Source organism: Dermacentor albipictus, chromosome 4 (assembly GCF_038994185.2).
Source record: "Dermacentor albipictus isolate Rhodes 1998 colony chromosome 4, USDA_Dalb.pri_finalv2, whole genome shotgun sequence".
Classification (NCBI taxonomy): domain Eukaryota; kingdom Metazoa; phylum Arthropoda; class Arachnida; order Ixodida; family Ixodidae; genus Dermacentor; species Dermacentor albipictus.
In genome coordinates, this window is record NC_091824.1 from 20,990,694 (window position 1) to 21,013,722 (window position 23,029).

The following is a 23,029-nucleotide window of genomic DNA, read 5'->3' on the forward strand; positions in this document are numbered from 1 at the left end:
ATCTGTTGCCACCGTATTAATCTCTTTGTTTTCAACTGATATATGCTATTTTTAGTATGCGAATCCTTCACGCAATGGATTATGGCTAGCCCGTACAGGAATTCAAAGACCTGATCAAAATACTAGTTTCTCCCTTAGCCTACGTTCGTAAGCAACGCGGTTTTATTGATTGAATTCAGAAACTATAATTCAAATGAAATATGCTATCCAGATGGTCTTCAGTCTTAGAGAGGTGTAGGACGCAAAAAACACACCATTTCTTATCTGCCGCACGAAGTAATCTCAATCAACGTTCAAATCATGCTTCATAATAATTGCGATATTCATAAATAATCCACGAGAGTGCTCTTTCATTCGTAACACTTTATTGCGATGAACGTGGTGTTCAGGTCTTAAAGCGCACAATTATGCGATGATACAATTTTCGAAGGGCCAAGCAGTATTAACATTGATTTCTCGGTTTTTTATACTTAAATAATTAGTAACTGACAGCACAGAGGGTCTGCATAATCATTTTGTTGTCCGGAAGGTTCCTGGTGCTAAAGGCCGCATACATTGTTCAAATATTAGAATTTAGTATTACATATGAAAAAAAAGTTAAGTACAAGCACCGAAATAAGAGTCTTTCTACGGGTTGCTTCCTTTTGACTTATTGTGCGAGACAGTCAACTGGTATACAGGGCGCAGGATACTGCAATCCGGAATGAGTTAGGATACTCAAAGAGGTGAACGAAATATGTCGGTATGGTCTCCGAAGTACAAATATGAACATTTGATGGAGCCCTGTAGCTTCACTGCGTATACCTTATTTCCTCTATGTAAAAGTGACAAAATACGCGTGGAAGCGACCTCTCATGGATGATGATGCCGACTGAGGAAAGTAGCATGGCGAGTGACATGCAGCGTTGGCACTCAGCTAGTTAACCATCGAGTTTTCTGTTTTAGACAAAACGATTGCGTGTCATTTTTCGCAGTTCATTCCGCTCATTTCACAATGCATTACCCACAACCACACCTTGCTACTAACGGTATTGTCAACTACGAAGCCCGCCGATCCTTGTAATATCAGCGATGCCCTCGTGTGCTTTGCTCCGTCTCGTGTCTCGTTTCGGGAAAATGACAGGTCCGTGTGAGTATTGCTGCCTGTAGAGAGTAGAAAAAAAAAAAACAAGCCGTGACATCACACAACAAGCATGAAATTGCTACGTCACGAACACAAATGGAAAAGAACTCGTCACGAGTGCACAAGGGCCATCTAACTGCAAGTGTGTGCAAATGTAAATGGCCCATAACCAAAAAACAACAAATTGTTCCACAGATGCAGTGAAAATAACTGCACGATCATAAAACCATCAGCCCGCTAGTTATTATTGCTAAACACAATTTGCAGCTGTCGTACCGCGAAAGCAGATTGGTGAATTTCACGATGGCACCAAAGCACTCATTGTCGTTAATTGCGTGCATAGATGACCTGGAAATTGATTTAGCGCAAAGATAACACAAGAGCCAATTACTGCCTCACTCTCCCTTTTCTTTTTTTTTCTGCTGCTGCTGCAAAATTTCTACAGGCCAAATTTTTCTAGAAGTAGATAAATAATGGAGACAGAAATCACACCAGCTTGCCATGATTAGACGCCTCTTTTAGTGCAAATTCATGCTGGTGTCAGAGTTTAAAGGCGCATTGTAGAGAAATCATTATTGAGTAAATCGCGGAACCACCTCTCAAAACCAAAAGCCTCTAGTAGCGCCGTCGTCTTACATGTCTTTCAGCTTCAATTGGACACGTCTCTGTGCCATGCTCGGACTCTTCGAGCCGCGCACTCTCAAGAATAAATCAATGGCCTCTAAAGACTGGACTAGTCGCGCGCCTATGAATGTGCCTCGCCTATGACACTTCGCTTGCCAATAGGACCTGACATAGACCTCTACAGCGTGGTGAGCTCTAGGCGGTAGGTTTGGAACCTACATTCAACGGCGGCTGAGTTTCCTGTTTTGGCTCTCCAAGGGATCTCACCACTAACCGTGGACGCCAATTTGAATTTGACATTGCGCTGACAAGCCTTCTTGGTGTCCGCCTGAGCCACAGTCCTGCCTGAGCAGGACTGTAAATTAGGCCTGAGCAACCAAACCGCGTCGTCAGCTCAAGGCTGCCCCATCGTCCATGGTGCCACTGCCTGCTGGGTCAACTAGCTTCCCGTCCTCCTTGTCGGCATCCGTTTTGCATTTAATCGTTGCAACGTGGAAGTTTTTCGCGGGTGACGCACCCCCAGTGTCAGGTTTTTCTGTCGCTTATTGTAAAACGAACAGGGCCATTTACTTTTGGTTCTGCAAAAAAAAAAAGAATTGACACGCCTTATGGCAAATGCTCTCCTTGTGTGGTCCTCAAAATCGCATCTGACAAAATAACTGTCAAAAGGAAAATGGAGGCACAGAAAGTGGAGACGTACCAGCACGTAGGTGACGCTGATGGGCTTAAAGCAGACCACAGGTGCAAGGAAGCTGAGAGGATTTACGGCACGATTCTGCGGTCACAGGGTGAATTTTTCGCTCCGCTGCTTTCAGCACTGTCTAACGCTCAGGAGTGTGTTGAGCAAATAAGAGTGCTTTTTTAGCACCTACGCGAAGCCTTCCAGAAGCCTTCTATTTAACACATCTTTTTGAGTCAGAAACTAACCATATCGACCCACGCCAGTGTGTTTCGAGAAGACATTAGACTGACCATTTCTCCACAATACAACGACCTTTTTCAATTTCTCTACCGAGCTGTGAAGACGCTGATAATCCGAGCTAATATTCGTGACGAAGTTGTTGCGTTTAATCACGTCAAGCCCACGTTTACATCAAACACTGTCGTCTCATCAACGCCACCTTATATTTCTGCGTCTATTTCAACCATCTCGCTAAGATAATCTGTTAAAGAACCCGTTAGAGTGACACTCCACCGATGTCTAAAGCGGCTTTAGCTTTTGCGACATTAGCTTTTGACTCCAGTGCTGCCTACGCGGGAGAGAGCGCTCTGGCAGCGCCGTCGTCTCCCGTGAGCCCCACTTAGACGCGCTTCTGAGCTTTTCTCGGGTATTTTGAGCAACACGCCCTCCTGAAGAAATCAGTGGACTCTGCTTGCTGGTCTCATCAGTAGCCTATGCGTCTACATAACCCAGAACACGCCCTCTAATCGTAAGACCTTACTTGGGCATCTATAAGCCTGTTCTCGCAAAGAACAAGTGAAATGCTACCAATATTCGACTGTGCATCGATTTCTGCTGTTTTTCCCGTTGTATTTCTGTAATGGTATAATATGCCTTACAATTCGTGCTACCGCGTTCTTACTTTCCCCTCTTCAAACGAAAACAAATGAATGATGGATTAGCTAACCATGGGAGTAGAATAAGTCCAACGGTTAAGCATGGGGTGATTTTCAGGACTGTAAAGCTTGAAACAGGTGATGTGCACGATAGGATTCTGTACCACTCAATCTTAGCGACTCGTCAGTCTCGCCTTACATCATTCCCCTGTTTCCGTACAGGGTGTTCTGAAGTGTTTGGAAAAATATTTTATACATCCTGAAGTTGAGGTCATGAGCGACATACTCGCGGGTTTATTTTACCACAAAGGCGTGTATAGTAAGTTGTCTCTCGAGCTAAGCATTAGACGAGTAGGTATGAAAATTATATCAGTTGACATTTTAACTAAACTCATCAGACGACTAGTCGTAATGCGTGTCTTCCATGGTGATCGTGAGAGCGTCCAGAAATGCAATAAGCTTACGCTGGTAATTTTTGCAGCGTGATTAAATTATTGGCCAAACGCACCCTGCAAACAGAAGCCGAGGCGCCGGTAAGTCCAAATTACGCTGCCTTTGCAGACGCCCCAAAAATAACATGACTCTTTACGTCTAACTGTTGGGCGAGCACGAACACAGGCAGATCGCGACTTCGTGAGGACACTCGCTTCACACTCACCCACTAGTGCAGCGTAGGCAGTACTAGCATTGTGTAGAGAGACCCAGTGTAATGCCCCGCACAGACGAATTTGTTATGGTTCTGAATAATTTTAACCTGTTACAGCTATATTTCTGAATACTTTTATGTGTGCATATGCTGCGTCTATGACATTAGATATCTTAGGGTATCCAAAACTGCAGTAAAATCATTTTTTCCTGCATGCATTATAACCATATTTCCACTGAACACATACGATATGCCAAGAAGTCGTTGCTTAGACGACGTAGCTCCAATAAGCCACGTCATTTAACGTGCTAGATTATCTTTTGTAACACATATGTTCACAAATGTCTGATGGTGAGCTGAAACGTCAGACAAAATACTCATAGGAATCTCAACCCTTCATAGACGCTAAAATAGAAGTTTCTTTCAGAGAATGATTTATGAAAAGAAACATTCATATCTGTCAAAGCAAAGTACAGTACGTAGTTATTGTGTACTTTTGCAGAAATATTGCACTCTGTTGCAAAAAACCAATGCAAGAGACAACATTGTTGTAGCTATTAAGGCAGTGGTCAAGCAGCATATTGAGCCGTACTGGAAGCACAAGGAGTTTACATGCAATATATGTCGCAATACTTTCAATGACGAATCATTAACGTTGGAACATGCTCATTTTACCTTATGTGTACACAAGAAAGCTAAACTTTTTGTAAAAGTCACCCGCTTAGGTTTGTTTACTTTATATCTACAAATACTAACCCCGACTTGCTTGTTCGATCGTGCAGTAAACATACCATACCTCTGTTGCAGACTATATAATTGCAGTTTTTTTTCCGCACAGTCCAATCGCTCTCACCAACGTTCCAACGTAACGGTGGTCGTTTACGAACGGAGACACGCGAGCACGTGACCTTTTCTCCGATGCGGCTGCTTAGAGCAACCAGCAAATGGCAGCAAGAGGAAATATGTCTCCTTCTGTCGTCATCTGTAGACGGCGAGAATAACCAGGCATAGCGTATAGGCATCCGTCTGCTGGATTTAGCTGGATTCACTCCTCGTGATGACTGCTGCGCAAGGAGCTGGACGTCCAGCGCCGTGTCTGCTGCTAGCAGACCGCACGCAGTACACCGGCGCACTGGGAATGTCGAAAGTGCCAACAAATGTGCAGTAGTACTTAGGTACTCCCACTCTACTTTAATGCGTAAGCATTCTATATGGCTACTTCCCTCGGAACTCTGTCCCTCCGTCCGTCTCTCTTGAACGCGTGAGCTATACAATGCACAGCATAGGTATACATGGAGTCCTATGGCGGCATATATAATAATGTCTTCTAAGTGTGACTACTGAGATTTATGTACATGACTATACATGTTCAGAAATGAGGAGGTATTACCGTATACAATGTTATAAACGACTAATAAGATTAAAAACGATGAAATACCCTAAGCGCAACGAATAATAATTAAGAGTAATAAGGAATAGTGAGGCTAATTAAAATTCACTAAAGGGTAAATAATCTGGCAATTCAAGAATAATTAGGAGATATTAAATTATTGTGCCCTAATTAACGTTAATTAGTCAGTATGTCAGTCAAGAACTTCAGCGAGGTCCTGAGGACTTTTAAGCCGTTAGAGATACCATGAGGGGAGCTCCTCGGGCGGAAACCGTAGACGACGCCCAAGTCGGGACGGGAACGTGGTGACGCTCCTCCAGTTCTTGGGCCCTCTGGACGGCCTTGAGCTGGGGTTTGAGGTCCGGGCTTTTGAGGGCTTCCCATTCGGGCTCATTAGAGAGAGGGCCCTTTGGTAACGCGGCACATTGCCATAGCATGTGCGAGAGTGAGGAATAGAGTTCTTGGCAGTCTGGGCAATTTGCCGGGATGTCTGAGTTATAGTGACTCAGTAGGCCTCGTGACGGATACGAGTCCGTTTGTAGCATTTGAAACGCGACCACCCGCGCGCGTTCGAGTTTGGAGTGCGGGAGCGGATATTTCATTCTGCCTTTTCGATAGTATGAGGTGATTTCGTGATAAGTGAGTAACTGGCCATTAAACTGAATGTCCAGCCCCTCGGAGGCCGTAGGACCGTCGCGGTGGGCAAGTTCTCACACACGGTCGTGGGCCGTTTCATTGAGGTTTGGTTTCCGCGGGTGAATGTCTTTCCCCATGTGAGCGGGGAACCAGGAGAGGCGTCGTTTGCTCTCCTTTGATTTGAGCTCGCTAGTATTATGTGCGCCACTTCTTTACATACGTTGCCGCTTTCATAAGCCCGAATTGCGGCACGCGAGTCCGTGAGGACATGAGTAAGCGTGGGATCTGCCATGGCGAAGGCTATGGCTATCTGTTCTGCTTTAGCGCTAGTGGTAGTTTTAACCGATGCGGATGATCGTAAGGTTCCATTACCGTCCACGACTGCTATCGCGAAAGTGGATGTGTTGCCGTACTGGGCCGCGTCCACAAATGCGGTGCCTTCATGATCCACGTCGGTGCGATCGAGAATCATCGCGCGGGCGCGGGCCCGGCGCCTGTCCACGTTGTGTTGTGGGTGGACGTTTCTAGGAAATGGTGAGACCTTGTAGTTGTCTCTAATTTCGCTCGGTAGGGTAATTGCATGCTCGAAATAGGGAGATGGGGAGATATTAGCTTCGGTTAGGATTAGTCTACCGGCTTTCTACGAGGATAGGCGTAGTATTTGCGCCATAGTCTGAGCTTCGATCACTTCGTCGATCACTTCGTCGATCACTTTGTTGTGCATGCCTAGCTGGTCAACCTTTGATGTACTTGCTCGTTGCGGAATGCCCAAGACCTGTTTGATGCTCTTGCGAATGAGTGTGTTTAGTTTCGTCTTTTCCATTTTCGTCCAGTTGTGGGCAGAGGCGACGTAATTAATGTGGCTCATAAGGAATGCGTGGTGTACGCGCAAAAGGTTATCCTCGCAGAGACCCTTTCTGCGCCCTGAGACTCTGTGGATGAGTCTGATCATGTTTTCGGTTTTGGCGGTTTAATGTTTGATAGTGTGTCCGTGGCATCCAGTGGCTTCGATTAGGGGCCCAAGAATGCGTATGTGGTCGACTCGCGGAATCTGTTGTCCGTCTCTTGTGTGTAGTGCTATCGGAAGTTCGTCTAGAGGTATTAGGCAGTGGACTCCTTAGCAAGACTTGCAAAATAGTAATAGTTCAGATTTCTTGGAGGATAGTTTCATGCCTGTGTCTAGTAGGTAGTCTCCCGTGGCATCTAGGGCAGACTGTAATGCCTGCTCCATGTCTGCCAAGGAGCCTCCCGGGCTCCAAATGGTGATGTCATCTGGGTATAAAGCGCAGTTTACGTGCGGGATGTCTCGCAGTTTGTCCGCGAGTCCCTTCATCACTATATTAAATAGTAATGGAGAAATGACTGAGACTTGAGGTCTTCCGACGGAGCCCAGCGTGTAAGGGTCCGACTTACGTTCCAAGACTCGCAGTCGGGCTTCTCTGTCTTGCAGGAAGGAGCGTACGTACTCCTGAAATCTCTGGCCGAGGCCGAGGCCTGCAACAGACTCCAGTACGAAGCGATGCGAGACGGTATCGAATGCTTTCGTGAGATCGAGGGCGAGGATGCCTCGAACGTCTCTTGTTTTAACGTCGAAGTTCTGTCTCTTCAGGAGTAACATAACATCCTGAGTGGGGTCGAAACCCTACCATGTTGTATGGGAGGAGTTCGTGTTCCTCAATGTAGCGTGACACTCGGTTGCGAATGACGTGCTCCGCTACTTTACCCACGCATGAAGTAAGAGAGATGGGTCGTAAGTTGTCCAGATTAAGGGTTTGCCGGGTTTGGGAATGAGGACCACCGTGGCAGTGCACCATTGCGTTGGTACCTCTTCTGTTTCCCACACGTGGTTGATGTCTTTCGTGAGCAATGTAGTGGATTGGTCGTCTAAGTTACGTAACATTCGGTTGGTTACCCCGTCGGGTCCTGAGGCCGACCTGCTGTTTAGGTTGTGTAGCGCCTCTCGGACTTCTGCTTCCGTGAAGGCAGCGTCTAGCTCGGGAGTGGATTCGCACTTTATGCTCGGGTAATCGTTGGGGTGAGCGTCGCCTAATGGAAGGTATCGTTTGGCAATTTCTTCCACGAAAGACTCCTCCGTTCCCCCTTTCTCTTTATGTGAATGTAGAAGTCGGTCTAGCGCATGGCTTTGATTATCCTCCATTTGGCTGTCGTCTAACATGCGTTTCAGGAGGTTCCACTTACCTCCGGCCCGCATGCAGCCGTCGAGCGCCGAACAGAGTTCGTGCCATTGGAATCGTGTGAGTTCCGTACAGTATTGCTCGATGTCTTGGTTGAGGATCGCGATGCGTTTGCGCAGTCGTCTGTTTAGATGTTTCTTTCTCCATCGCGTAAGTATCGAGGCCTTGGCCTCGAGTAAGTGAGCGAGGTGAGGGTCAACCCTTGGGACCTCCAGTTTAGTTTGTATGGTTTTCGTGGCTCTAGTTACGTCGCCCTTTATCGCAGAAAGGAGTTCCGCGAAGGAGTCGTACGTGTTCGTGTCTTCCTTCCATAACTTACGGAAGGTATCCCAGTCTGTGAGGGTGAAAGATCGGGGTGGGGCGGTCATGTTTGGTATTTCTGTGCGTATGACGAAGTGATCGCTGCCCAGGTTCTCTTGCGTATTTGTCCATGTGTAGATTTCTACATTGCAGAGTAACGTGAGGTCCGGCGTAATATTGCGTCGCGTCGACGTACCTAATCTGGTGGGAAACCTGTGGTCCGTCACCAGGGTGAGGGACAGGTCGTCTACTGCGCGCGAGAGGTTGTTGCCGCTCGGCTTGATTGTAGGGTAGCCCCACGACGGGTGGGGAGCGTTGAAGTCACCTGCGATAATGAGCGGTGAGTTTCGTGCCAATGATGTGACTTTAGTAAGGATCGCGTGGAAGGATTGTTTGTAGTGCGTGGGGGACCTGTAGACGTTTAGTACAAAAATGCTTTGTTTTAAGAGTCGGTTAGGTACAAACTCGATTAGGATCGCCTCGATGCGACTGCTTTCCGGTAGGACGTCATGAACGATGTGCGCGAATTTTCTATTAACGAGCATGGCGATGCCTCTCCTGGCGTCCCCTCCTCTTTGGGAGAGGAGATGGGGCTGTACCCTGCGAGCGTGAGGGTTTCGCATAGGGTTTCTTGTAATAGTATTACGTGCGGCTTTTTGGGTTGAATTTTGAGGTGCTGTTGCAGCGAAGATTTGCGTTTCGCGTAGCTAGCGCAATTCCACTGCCAAATTTCCGTCATACTGGTAATTAAGCCTGATAATTTAATAGCCAATTAACTAATAAATTCGGCAAATGTCGCCATCACACAAATTATGAAGCCAGATTATTCATTTTATTAGGCTGAACCACTGAATTATAACGTCAACGCATCGTTGTCTCCTAAATCGTTCCGTATCAGGTGAAGGTTCTTCACGTTAGGCGGGGAAGCGAGAAGTCAGACCTGCGCACTGCAGTAAATACGCTGGGTGTACATAACAATTACCGCGCATTGTTGGCACTTGCACATTTCCAGTCAGCTCGTGTATAGAGACCGGTTTGCTAGCCGCAGACGCTTCGCTGTTGGGCCCGTTCTTGAGCATCCCTCTAGCGGGGTAGGGAGTCGAGCTTGGCTATCAGCCGTGTCTGGTTATTCTGGCCCCCAATAGATGACGCCAAATGCGCATGCGCTTCCTCTTGCTGCCAATTGCTGCCACTCTGACCTGCTGCAGCAGGGCACAGGCCACACACTCACGTGTTCCCGTTCATATAGGGCCACCAGGCACCTCTAGTATACGGATAGTTTAACTGGGGAAAAACATGTTTGAATCTCTCCTATGCAACATCACGCGGCAGGTGGTGGGTACGCGAACACTCCACCTGCCGATAACTGGCTTATGAGCTAAACAGAAATGACCCAGTAGTAAATGTTTGCAGCAAAGCGTGGATAACAACTACTATGTTGGAACAAAAGGTTCCTTTATATTGGTAAATTGATATCAATTAGATAAACACCATTTACCAGCTCAGCATCCACGATACCAGAGTTCCTTTAAGTTGCCTATTGATATTTCAGGTTTGAATGAACTTTTCTTTTAATTTAAAACCATATTAATGTGGGCTAGATTGTGCGAATCCTTGAGTCAAAAAACAGCGCAAACAAACAAAGACAAGGGACGAACACAGGTCGTTATTTTTGAACTCTCGAGGCACTCGGGCGTTTATTCCTTTACATAAGTTGTTCATTATGGTATCCTCAGCACATAAGAGCAATTTCTGCGTGTACATCCACGCAGTTCCTGAGGGATAAGGCGTCGAAAATAAAGCAGAGAGTCTCCTGGTATTGACAATGTGAACTAATTAAAGGATAGCGCTCGAAAGGAGCAGAGAAATTGCTCAAATGTACGCAGCAGCGGGAATGTGACGGAAACGAGTGGCCTCCTTTGGTACCTTCACCGACGTCCCTTTGGTCACACACCGGAAATCTACCTGTCCTATCCACCGCCTTCTTGCCGGTACGTGAACAACAGCCTAGCGTCAAATTGGCACCCGCTCCGGTGGGTGGGTCATCGCGGGAAATAAATGTGCGTCTAGGCCTGCAACCTATTCAGTTCCGTCCCAATACAAAAACGGAGCCATCGCTGGGGGCAAACACTTCCAAGACGCTGGTTTCTGTGCCGGGAAGGCGTTCGCTTTTCGCGTCGCACTTGGCCCCTTCGACAACTTGCGAAGAAATCTGTGCTACGCTTGAAAAAGTTGCTGATATCAACAATGATGAGTACCAAAGCTCAAAGCGAAGCGCGAGAGTTAACGCTTCTTTCCAGGTCACAGGGAACGACAACGTCTTGGAAAAAATAAACTCGGTAGACACTTGGCTGAAGGGTTGCTTTTTCAAGCCACTCTACGGCAAGCATGATGAATCCAGGAGTGCAAGCAACAAAATAACGTAATTTCTTTTCTAACCTCATTGATGAAGTGCTCAGTTTTTTAGCAAAACGTTCGTTGTCTATGTACGAAATCCTGCTATTTCTACGAGAAGGTGCTAGCCTGTTCATACCTTTTTATATCCTTAACTGAAACTTCGCTTTGCAACGGCATCTACCTTAGCTATACGGGAGTGATAATCACAGTTAAGACGCACCTCAGTTCTGGCGAACCGAAGTTGTAACCAGTTGGGAAGACAATCTTGCCGCGCTGCGTTCGAACACGTGCAAGACGCTCATTTACGAGGAAATGACACGAGCCCTGAAAGCACGCTTTCCTGCCGGCGAGGAGGAGGAAAGAGAAAAGAAAGTGCGTACACAGCCAAGCTGCTTCGCCAGAAGTTAGATAACTTGAAGAAGCAGCACCGGTGAGTACGAACACTTCACTAATCACGTTGCGATGGTGTATAGCGACTGTGTCTGTGCGAATATGTCTACTAAATATGATGCGTAAACTCAACAGCGTGCAAAATAAGCGCTCACGCGCTGCGTCTGCCACTTCAGCTGGGCCTAATCTTATGTGTGTGGCGCACGGCGCACCATGGATCGCGGTCGAGTCCGATCGGGGTCGAATTTCTCGGTCGCAATCAGCTCCTTTGCGAAAGCTATGGGAGAGTCAATTGGGGTCTTGGAATTTCCCTCCGGATCAGGCTTGATCGCGAACGCCAGTGTTAAGCGAACACATTGTTCCAATATGTAATTTCGGTGGCCCAAAGCACATACAAGGCGTCTTGGATCCGGCCTTAGTTGAAACGAGATAACGTGTGTCCTCGCGCGTTCCCGCCACGTCAATTCTACTGTTTTGAGAAGGAAGCTGGCCATCCAACAATCAAGCGACTGGCGCTGCGTAAGCATGTGCCATTTTTTACATTTTTACTTTTCTTACATCTGTTTGACTGCTACAAAAGATCAGGCAACCGAGACCTCACAATGTCTGCGTTCCTTACGAGTTCATACTAAGCATTTCTCATTGTAAACATTGTTTACGGGCCCAAAAAGAGACTTCCAAAAAAGGGCACACATAAATAGTCTTGTGTGTTCTTTCTTCATATGTATCTGTATGTGGCCCAAAGTGATGTTCAGCAGAACCCATGAACTTGCCCAAGAAGTAGGAAAAACTATATTGACATTGTACACATTCCCAGTACACCGAATGTTCAAGTGCATCACAGTGCTTTCTTGTTTCCTGTACCTTTTCTATGCACAGTTACAGAGAGGCGGGCGAAATGTGAATTGCGAAAGCAGTGCCAGTCTGTGTGCAATTATTTATGTCTGTGATAAGTAGCCCTGCATGTAATAATTTTCCCCTAATAAGCCGGGCAATTCTATTAAAAGAACATTTGCATGCTGTCAGGAGTTTTGTGCGCTAAATGAAAGTTTCTTTAGGAAGCTGAGGCGCACTGGCACGTCAACCAGCTAAAAATGTGTCGAGTGGCCTTTTTATTGGCAGCTCCGCTCATTTTGAATGAATGAATGAACGAATGAATGAATGAATGAATGAATGAATGAATTTATTTCTCCTCTTTACAACAGAAAGGAAGCAGAAGTTCAAGGCCATGTGGCCTGACGAAGGGTTCAGCTCCCACAGCAATTCGGCACGCAGGCCGTACGCAGCAACATGTATCATACATACACACATGCTGAAATCAACTGGATAGTCGTGAGACAATAGTGTTTGCGTGAAACAAAACATGTATACAAGAAATATGAAAAACCAGCAGGATAATCAAAGTAGGACGCATTTTGTTTGAGATCAACCAAAACCAGAAAACAAAAGAAACAAAAGACTGACAATTTATAGTGTGGTTCTAATCAGACGAACTCAATATTGTTCAGGATGAGAAAATTTTTGAATGATTTATTCGAATATTCTATAATTTCATCTTCAAAACCCCGTAGGTGATTTAGTAGTGAAGGTGCCTGGTAACTGACTAGTTGTTTTCAGTAATTGGTTTTTATTTTTGGTATTCTCATGTTATGTTGTCGAAGGCTGTAATGCGGATTGGTGGGTACATTCAAGATGTACTGCGATTTGTTTTGTTTAATGTATTGCAGCAACTTGTAATAATATCCCTGGTTTGCCTTTAACATAGTATGTTTCATAAAATATGGTGTGGTTCTAAAGTTTTGTACAGGGCCATAGTGTCCCATAGTATTCATTTGTAGCTTATGTTGTAACCAGCAAGAGAGTTGCTTCAGGTAATTGTTAACTTTTGACTCGGGCTCTATTATAGTAGCAGCTTTAAAGAATATGTTAGTATCAGCTGCATACATAACTAATTCGCGAGAGTCGGAGATGTTACACCGATCATTAATATATATTATAAATAGAAGAGGTCCAAGTATTGATCCTTGTGGAACACCCGTTACGATTTCCGCGTAAGATGAAACATCATAATTTATAATGACGATTGGTTAAGTAATGTCGTAAAAGTTCCAATGCGATACCTCGTACACCGCACTGTTCCAATTTGCTAATTAATAAACTGTGGCATACTGAATCAAAGGCTTTGCTGAAGTTTACAAATAAACCGTATGTGTACATTCTATTTTCAATATTTGTTATTGTGTTATGTTTGATATTAAGAAGAGGTGCTTCACAAGATTTATTTTTTTGGAATCCATACTGCATGTCACTAATTACACCATATTTACTGAAAAATGTTTGTAGTCTAACATTGAGGGCACTCTAGAACACCTTTGACAGGACAGGTAAGAGAGATATCGGCCGGAAATTTGTCAATAAGTGTTTATCACCTCCTTTGTAAGTAGGTCATACACGTGCTATTTTTAGACAATCAGGAAATATACCGCTTTCGAACATTCTGTTTATGATGTGAAAAAGGACAGGTGCAATTATATCCGCAATGTATTTCATTGGTACTGGTTTCATATGATCGTACCCAGCAAAGACGGTGTTTTTTACTTTGAACAGCAGTTGCACAACTTCAGCCGATGTAACAGGTGTAAGTATCACTGAGTTAGTAAGACTGAATTTATTCACTATAGATGTGGCCATGGGCTCCCCCCTGTCGGGATGCTGGGTGCTGGAGATGAAATATTCATTCAGAACAGCTGCTGCTTCTCTGCCTGTCAACGCGCCAGTGGCTGTCTTTATGTTAATATCCGTGTTCTGGCATTTCGTAGATGTTAAGTCTCTAACTTCATTCCAACCTTTCCTAGGGTCATTTTTCATTTTAGCAAATAGCCATTTATATTACCTAATTTTTGCTTGCTTTAATGCACTGTTCACCTCATTTCTGTATTTCTTGTAATCAGTCAACAATTGCACACTCCTGCATTTTACAAACAAGTCATACATTTTTTTTTTCTCGTTTTCATTTTTAGCAAAGCAGCATTTATCCAGGGTTTTCGTATTTTCTTGCTCCTCTGATTGCAAAATTTCAACGGATACGCTAAGTCGTAGCACGTAATCATTTTATGAAAGAACAATCCGTAGGCTGGATTTGGATCTTGTTTTTCAAGTACACATGACCAGTCTGTTGATAGAATCAGGCCACGAAAATTTTCTAATGCGCTTGCGTGGAAACTGCGAATCTGGGCTTTTTTCGTTCCTTCCCCTCGTTTGTGCACGTGAGTAATGTAACAAAATACAGGCAGATGATCACTTATATCAGCAAGGCAGTCAGTTGGGTGTACATTGGTTATGCACATATCAACAAGGTAGCTGTTTGCGCCGTTAGCCTTGTGGGTTCCGAGATTACGTTTGTGCACATGAACGAATTGATGAGACTAGCAAACTGTCTAGATGATATGTCGTTCGACAACATAAGTATATTTACATCACCCATTATGATAAAGGGGGAGGACGAACGGCTCAGGAAATGTAGTACCTGTTCTAGAAAATCAAAGAACGTCAGTTTGGTTCCCAACGGTGGGTGATACATAACCACAACTGTGACATATTCTAAGCGTACCATTATACATTCTATGTTGTTCGTTACAAGCAAAAATTCTGAAATTACCTCATATACAAGGCACTGTTTAACATAGACAGCCACGCCACCTCCTCTGCACTTTGTTCTTACTAACCCATGGTATGTGTAATTTTCACAGTACAGGGGGTTATCATTCAGAGAAAGCCATGTTTCACAATACAATAAGATGTCGAAATTGTGGGCGATTGACGCAAATAAGCAATTCAGTTTGTCCTCTTTGTTTTTTATGTTCCGCACGTTTAGGTGAAACATTTTTAGCAATTTACTGGTATGAGACACTAATTTGTTGAAAAACTGAACATCATATTTTGTGCAGTTCATACGATGAAACAAACTGTAAAAAAGGAAAGAAGAGAAGCAGGCCATGACGCTCACGTTGTCATCTTATCAATGTCTTCCATACTGGCGATTCGAATCGCTGGTGAATTATCGTCCTTGCGTACGAACGAATTTTCGGGCACGCTTCCTGTCGACGAGAGTGACCTTGTGACGGAGAGCGTGGAGGTAATTTGAACTGCTAATCATTACAGTGTTATATGTAGTTGGTGTACTCACTTATGAGTACTCTCCCTCATACTTGCTCCCAGCTAAGTTCGCAGGAGGGAGTACAGTTGAGTTTGACTGGAACTGAATAGGATGAATATTATTGTGTGGTAGCTGATAAGAGTATGAATAAAATTCAGTGATAGTGATCTTGAGTGAACCGAAGTATTAACGGGCGTGATTGTTAGCGAGTGTGAGTGGATGCATGTATGTGAGTGCCGGTAAGTGCGAGCGGCCGCAAGAATGAGAGTGAATGGGTGCTAGTAATTGTGAATTGACTATGAGCGCGAGTCCGTGTTAGTTAGGCCTGAGTGTCAACTAGTGTCAATGAGTACAATGCCTGCGAAAATGCACAGTTTCGAGATGCATTCGCGCATATAGAATAGCAGTTTAACTGTAAATATACAAAAGATGTACAGGGACTCGTAGACTAAATGCATGAAGCTTTGCTTGGCAAGGCACCGCAATGCGAACAGACTACCTCATAGTTACGAGCACAGCGACAAACAATGCCAGCGCAAATCACAATTCAATAATTTAATGCAAGAATACGGTAACACATGTATGCACTTTTAACTTATCATTCAATTAGACATCTAAATAGGCTAACTCATTGCACATCATTAGACAAAACATATTCATAAGAGAAACAATAAAAATAGCTTCTTATAGCACAACTTCGTCTTTATGCCTCGACTGTGCGCAACAGTGAAACACATCTCCCTCAAGTTGTAGGTACTTCATCATTCATTTTTGCACAAATGCATCAGAGCGTACGAACTTTTCTGAAAATGAACATCAAAATCTTCAGCTATATTAAATTATGAAAGTATTCTTAATCAAAATAAACGTGGCATAACATGCGCACGTATGTTTATCAGCAGTAGATAGAACATTTGTATTATGTGAAGAGCGGAAATGTTTTCCCCTAACAATGTTGAAGAATTCTATATATCTGTGATAGCAGCATTTTAAGCTGCACAGGAAGTGAAAGAGAAAAACGGTCGTCCTCCTGTCTAGCACGAAGCTACACTGAGCGGATGACAATCTTTCCCCTTCGTGAAATTTTCTCCACCTTGCGGGCTTCCGCATAACTAACTGATTTGCCAGAAAGGACTTTGCATTGAAAGGTTGACTTGTTTTCAAATGTAAAGGCTAGAAGCTATGGTTGTCATAACTGAAGAGAACTCTTGATTCTGACATGTAACATGCTGCAAGTAACATGCCTAAACAAAGCTGGTTGGTCTGCTGGCTTTCAAGCGGTTATGCTGCTGATGCAGCATCTAGTTTGTACAGGTGCACTTTGAGTTTACATGTACGCGCCATCGTCTTTTCCTGTCATACACAGGTGCAGAAGTTAATGAGGCACCTGATATGCTGAAGTGATTGCGTCATGGGAAGCCGACCTAGTTACTATTGATAATAATGTGAAATTTATTATTACGCGGATGACAGAACTATTCTGGTTACCGCACCGAATTCCACAGAGGCTATTGGTATCGCAAATGAGGCACTAACAAAGCTCTCCTTGTGGTCTACCGCAAACTCACTTAATATAAATACTATGAAAACAACAGCTCTTCTGTTCAGACCGAGAAATCGTAATGCAGCTACAGCTTTAACGTTACAACTTAATACTTCTATCTTTCCGATTATGCCAACTGTTAAGTGTCTTGAGGTTGTATTCGAACCAAATATGTCGTGGAACATACATGTGGATTTAGACACTCCTAAATTTCCCGTGTGAGTGCGAGCTTCTTTTATACAAGTCCTTGCTTCTCAGTCAAATTAACTATTCCCATCTTGTTTGGGGTACTACGACACTTTCTGATATCACCACATTATACAGAATACAAAAAAGGCCATCCGTTGTATTCTGGATGTTCCCCACGATACACATAGTCACCCACTTTTAAAAAAAAAAACTTAATTCACTTCCTATGCCTTATATTTATGAGCGAACACTAATTCACCGGTATACAGGCAGATAATAAAAACAAATTAACTTGTTCAATACTATATCGAACTTAAAACGCAGAGATGGCAAGACAAATACGCGCAATTCTGAACTCTGGGAGATGCCACGGGCAAAGGCTAATTGCACCTACCAAATGTTGCGCTTTACATTACTGTCTTGTCTGAACAAAATCTACACTGTATAAGTGCCATTATTGTGCTTTTTTTCCTTCTTGTCTTTGTTTTCGCAAAAAAGAAAGAAATTGTGTTTTTGGTAACATGATTTGCTGAATTGGACTTTGCAGTATGTATTGTATGACACATTGGTCGGTTTCATATAATGTGGATTAGTAATTAGCGTCAATTCTTTTTCTTCTCCCTCGGTTACGTGAGTGCTATATGTACTATATATACATTCTGTGTCACTTGAATTCATTTTACATCTATATATATGCATCATGTTTGTCACTCATGTTATTGGGACTTAGGTGATTCTAGCTGAATATGTTACCCCTCACCTCATGCTCTGTCACTGCCTGTTAAAAAGGGCAGCGGACCTCGTCAAGTCATAAAAAGGCTTTTTGTTCACGGTCCTCAGCCTTTTGGTGTTGAGATAAAGTGAATTGAATTCAATTGAAAAAAAATAATCCTTTAGGACAGAATGCGTGGAAGGCAGCCCTGCGCCAACAAGTGTAACCAGCGAAGAAGCAGCCCAGAATGGTACAGCTCCAGCCGCCCACCTGGCAGCAGAAAGCGAAAGCGGCCGTCATCGCTTTTACGGGATGTGGTGGCGCTGCACAACCGCACAGAAAAGCGAGCCGCAGAAAATGCAAAACAGTCTATTAAGCTTCGCAAAGAGCTTGTACAGCTGCAAAAGGACGTCAATGAAATCAACAAAAACACCCTTGAGGAGACAAAAAACTATTTTGCGTTCAGGCGAAAGAAAGACTGAATGGGAAGAACCCAAGATCAGTTTTGTTTTGCTTTCCTCAAACTCGTTCATAAAATACTCATTCTGGATATCCTATACATCCATCTGTACTTGTTTCCACTAAATGCCTAAACCATATCTCTCACTATTTTATTCTTAAGAGGTGAGCCAATGTATCACTCTTGAATGCATTTCTTTCAGTGATAAAGCCACAAAACGATTTCACTTTCAATATAAAAAGCACACATAAGCAGACCTGTCACAATTTTCTTCTGAATAGGTGATGCAAAGTTGCACTGTTGAAGGGATTTGCTTCAGTGAGAAAGCCACAAGGCAATCTTGCTATTAATATTCAAGGCACGCTATGTGCAAATCAGCCTTTCAAAAAGATAGGGCCACCTATTCAAGTGCCAGCCAGCCTTTATGAGGCACTTTATCCCTGTTTTTAGAACTTCTATCCAGACAGTGTGCTTCCATCTGCCAGTGCCTTTCCTGACGTTGAATATAAAAAGCCAGTCATTCACTCCAGCCTTCTGTAATCTACCAATCCTTTAAAATACAATAAGATACCAAGAGCGGAGCCATAAGTGCACGTGGAACTGCCACGAAACTCTCCGCACTACCTGTTGCCAATTTTGTCACTGTATTAGTTAAACTAGCACCCTAGTGAGTACAAGAAAACCAAAGCAGACAGTACATTTACACTACATGCTAAGTAATGTTCACAACACAGTGGAAAAGTAAGGGGTAATGTCCATGGTTGGTGTATGGAAACTTTACTTATCGAGCACTGCACTAAAAGCGAGACCTTGCTTGCAGCAGACATACAACTTCTTGCACAATTCTCACAAACTGTGCACATGGAATTTCTGCACCATGCAGAATGTAGACTGAGTACTTGTGAGTCTCTCATCGTGTATTCTAAAAATGCGGTGAGTCAAAATACTTAGGTGGTTCGGCATGCGGCAATATGCTTGGACGTGGTTGATAATTGAGGAGGCTGTTCGACGCGGCATCACTTTAATTCCGGCTGCAGAGTTCTACTTTAGTCTTTAGATTTGTCCTGTTGCAGTGTTCTACTTTGGTCCTTAGATTTGTCCTGTTTCTCTCCTTTCCTTTTTCCTTTTTCCTCTTTCCTCCCCTCCTTCCTATCTTTCATTTCTGTGTTGCTGTCGCCTCCCTTCAGAAGAGTAGGCAGGCGTTATGCCCCTTCCGGCGGCAGTTGCGAGCCTGCTCCTCGCTTTCCCTTTCCTGTTACCTGTGTATATGTGTATATGTCTTCAAATCAAATAATAATAATAATTTCTCACTTCCACTCCTAGTGGCTTAATATGACTGCTTAATATGGCTGCTATGGTAAAGATGCTGGCTGAGCCCGCCTTGCATCTTTACTGCGCACAATTTCAATCCAGGTTGCATCACAGTGATCTGTTAGCTGCTCACAGATGTTTTTCTGAACCCAGCAAGCATGGATGATGCAGTTTAGGTTATGGATAGCACATCCCATCCCTTCATGCATGATTCAGAACCGCGCTTTCAGTCGTCCGAAGGTATTTTCCACAACACGTCTAGCGCTTGGCAGACTATATCTGAAAATATGTGATACTGAACCAGCAGTACCTGGCCTTGCAAAAGGTTTCATCAAATGAGGCTGTAGAGGGAATGCTTTGTCAGCCAAGAGAACAGGCCCAACCGATACTCCTTCAATTCATTTGGCATCCAACCTGCACAAATTGCTGCTAAGTACGCTTGGCAGACGTGACCGCTCGAATACTGCCGCATCATATATTCTACGCGGGGATCCAACGTTCGTGCACATAAATCTGTAGTGGTGATGAACAACAGCGAGAAGAATGGTGCTGTACCACCCTTTATATTTGAAGTATTTCCCTCAATGACAACTGGCTAGTGATTAAAGACAAAATTACTGACCTGACTAATAAATTCATCCCCACGGCGAGCTTTCTTGCCAATAAAAATAAACCATGGTTCTGTAAAAATTTAAAAAGACTCGAACATACGAAAAAGCGCCTTTTTCGTACTGCGAAATGTGATGGAACTCCGAGCGCATGGGACCGGTACTATTCTGCGGAAGACGCTTATTACACTGCAATTCGGAAAGCGCGAGAAACATTTTATCATAACGACTTAGCTAAAATTCCAAAAACTAACCCTAGAAAATTTTGGGAAGTCATAAACCCGCAACAAACACATGACGTCACACTTACAAGCGATAAAGACGAAATTATGAGTGACGCTGTTTGTGCTGACACTTTTAACATCGCGTTTTCATCCGTGTTCACTGCAGAAGCCGACTTGCCTCTTCCTACGCCACCTACTGCGACACTGCCAATGATGGCCCCTGTTGAAATTTTTGTCGCTGGCATTTCATCCCTCATTGACAAATTAAAACTTTCATCATCGGCTGGTGTCGACGACATTAACTCAAAACTGTTAAATAATACTAAAGAAATTATTGCAGTGTATTTTTTGATGCTCTTTTCCCTTTCACTTGAAACAGGAATCTTACCAGACGACTGGAAAGAGGGCAAGGTCATTCCAGTCCACAAATCAGGTAACAAGCAATCCCCGCTAAATTACCGCCCTATTTCTCTAACAAGCGTCCCATGCAAAATTATGGAACACGTCATATACTCTCACATTATGCACTTCCTTGACACTAACAATTTTTTTCATGCTTCCCAGCACGGATTCCGTAAATCTTTATCTTGTGAAACCCAACTTGCCATATTTCTTCATGATCTACACTCTAATCTCGACCTCAACCTTCAGACCGATGCAATCTTTCTCGACTTCGCTAAAGCATTCGATACAGTATCACACAAACGCCTTATACTAAAACTCTCCCAGCTAAATTTGCACCCTAACGTTTTCGCATGGATCATAGCATTTCTCGACAAACGCTCCCAGTTTGTTTCAATTAAAAGTAGCCGCTCCAGCTCCCTCCCTGTAACATCCGGCGTCCCCCAAGGATCTGTACTCGCACCCCTCCTATTCCTCATATATTTTAACGACCTGCCTGCACATGTATCCTCCCATATCCGTTTATTTGCCGACGACTGTGTCATCTATCGCACAATTACAAAGATTTCTGATCAAACTACACTCCAACATGACCTTAACCTTGTACAACAGTGGTGTGATCTTTGGTTAATGAAGCTTAATCCTACTAAATGCAAGCTCGTTTCCTTTCATCGCAAACTTAATCCCCTATCATTCTCATACCTAATCTCCCACTCCACTGTCGAACAAGTTCAAACATACAAATATCTAGGCGTCACCTTATCCCCTGACCTTTCATGGAACGCACACATCAGCAATATCATATCATCCGCGAACAGATCCCTCGGTTTTTTAAAGCGTCATTTGCGTCACGCATCATCAGACATAAAACTTCTCGCGTACAAATCACTCATCAGATCGAAACTAGAATATGCAGCACCCATCTGGAGCCCGCATCAAGCATACTTAAGAAACGAACTAGAATCTGTGCAAAATCGTGCCACTAGGTTCATCCATTCTTCATATTCATACGACATAAGCATATCATCCCTAAAACGTAAAACTGATCTTGCTAATCTTGCTGTGCGTCGCCGCATCGCCAGCCTTTGTTTGTTCCACAAATTATTTCACAGTCCGCTCAATCAAGCACCGTATATCATCCCACCGGCACGCATATCCCCCCGTACGTCCCATCCTTACTCAATCGCACGCGCACGTGCTCGCACCACTACTTTTGGAGCCTCATTTTTTCTTCGCACAGCAGTGGACTGGAATGGCCTTCCGCGGAACATTGCAGTCATCACGTGTTCATCAACTTTTGCGGACAACTTGACTACATTTGTTTCTCATGAAGATCACTCTCTGTAACCTTGATTTGTAAACCCACCCCTTATGTAATACCCCCTAACCGGGGTCTTTAAGGTAATAAAGTGATGTGATGTGATGTGTGCTCCTTCGGTGGGTACACTTCAATATGACAGCCATCCAGGGCGCGAATTCCTTGAGGAAACCTTGTAACAGCGTTAAACTGACGCAGATGCTGTACTAGACCTTGTGCCGAGGGGAACTGCACGTACCGCGGTTCAAGACACCACACGACAACAGTAAAACTCGCGGAATATTATATTAACCGACGAACGGCCGACGCCAAAGAGATTGGCCCCGATTCTGTCTTCAGCGGGTGTAGCCAGCCAATATGAGGCAATTGCCACTAGCTTCTCCAGAGGGATGGCTCTGCGCATGTTCGTGTCTCACAGTGCCATCGATTACCGCGCTAACCTTCTCGCTCACGGGAAGCAAGCCGAACAGCCGAGACCACGAGCAGACGACACTGCATTTCAGCGTTCTCGCTTTCCTGCTCGAGTTCCACAATGCCTTGTAGTACACGGAGCACCTTCATCTGCTTATTGTGCAGAACTGTTCATTGAGCGGCAACCATAATGAAGAAGTCGTCGCGGTGTTCGTCCTCACTACATGATACAGCCTTGCTCAACACCATCAAACAGTTCGTGTCACCACATCAAGGCTAGCAGAAACGACAAAAGAAAAAAAAAGACAACAAGCAATAACGTACCGTCTAGCAAAAATACACCAAAATACAGGGATTACAACTATTCGCAGCGCACGTGCTCAGGCAAAATTACCAATCCAACAATGGATTTTGGCTTTCGCGCCGACCATGCGACA

General features: G+C 44.2%; 1 protein-coding gene across 1 annotated transcript in view; it reads right to left on the reverse strand.

Moving 5' to 3' along the window:
- Positions 1 to 343: 343 nt before the first annotated feature.
- LOC135915142 (uncharacterized) overlaps positions 344 to 23,029 on the reverse strand; it is a 110,943-nt gene continuing 88,257 nt past the window's right edge. Inside the window, exon 6 of the mRNA XM_065448145.2 lies at positions 344 to 1,143. The gene's annotated coding sequence lies outside the window, so the exon portion shown is untranslated. The remainder of the gene's footprint in view (positions 1,144 to 23,029) is intronic.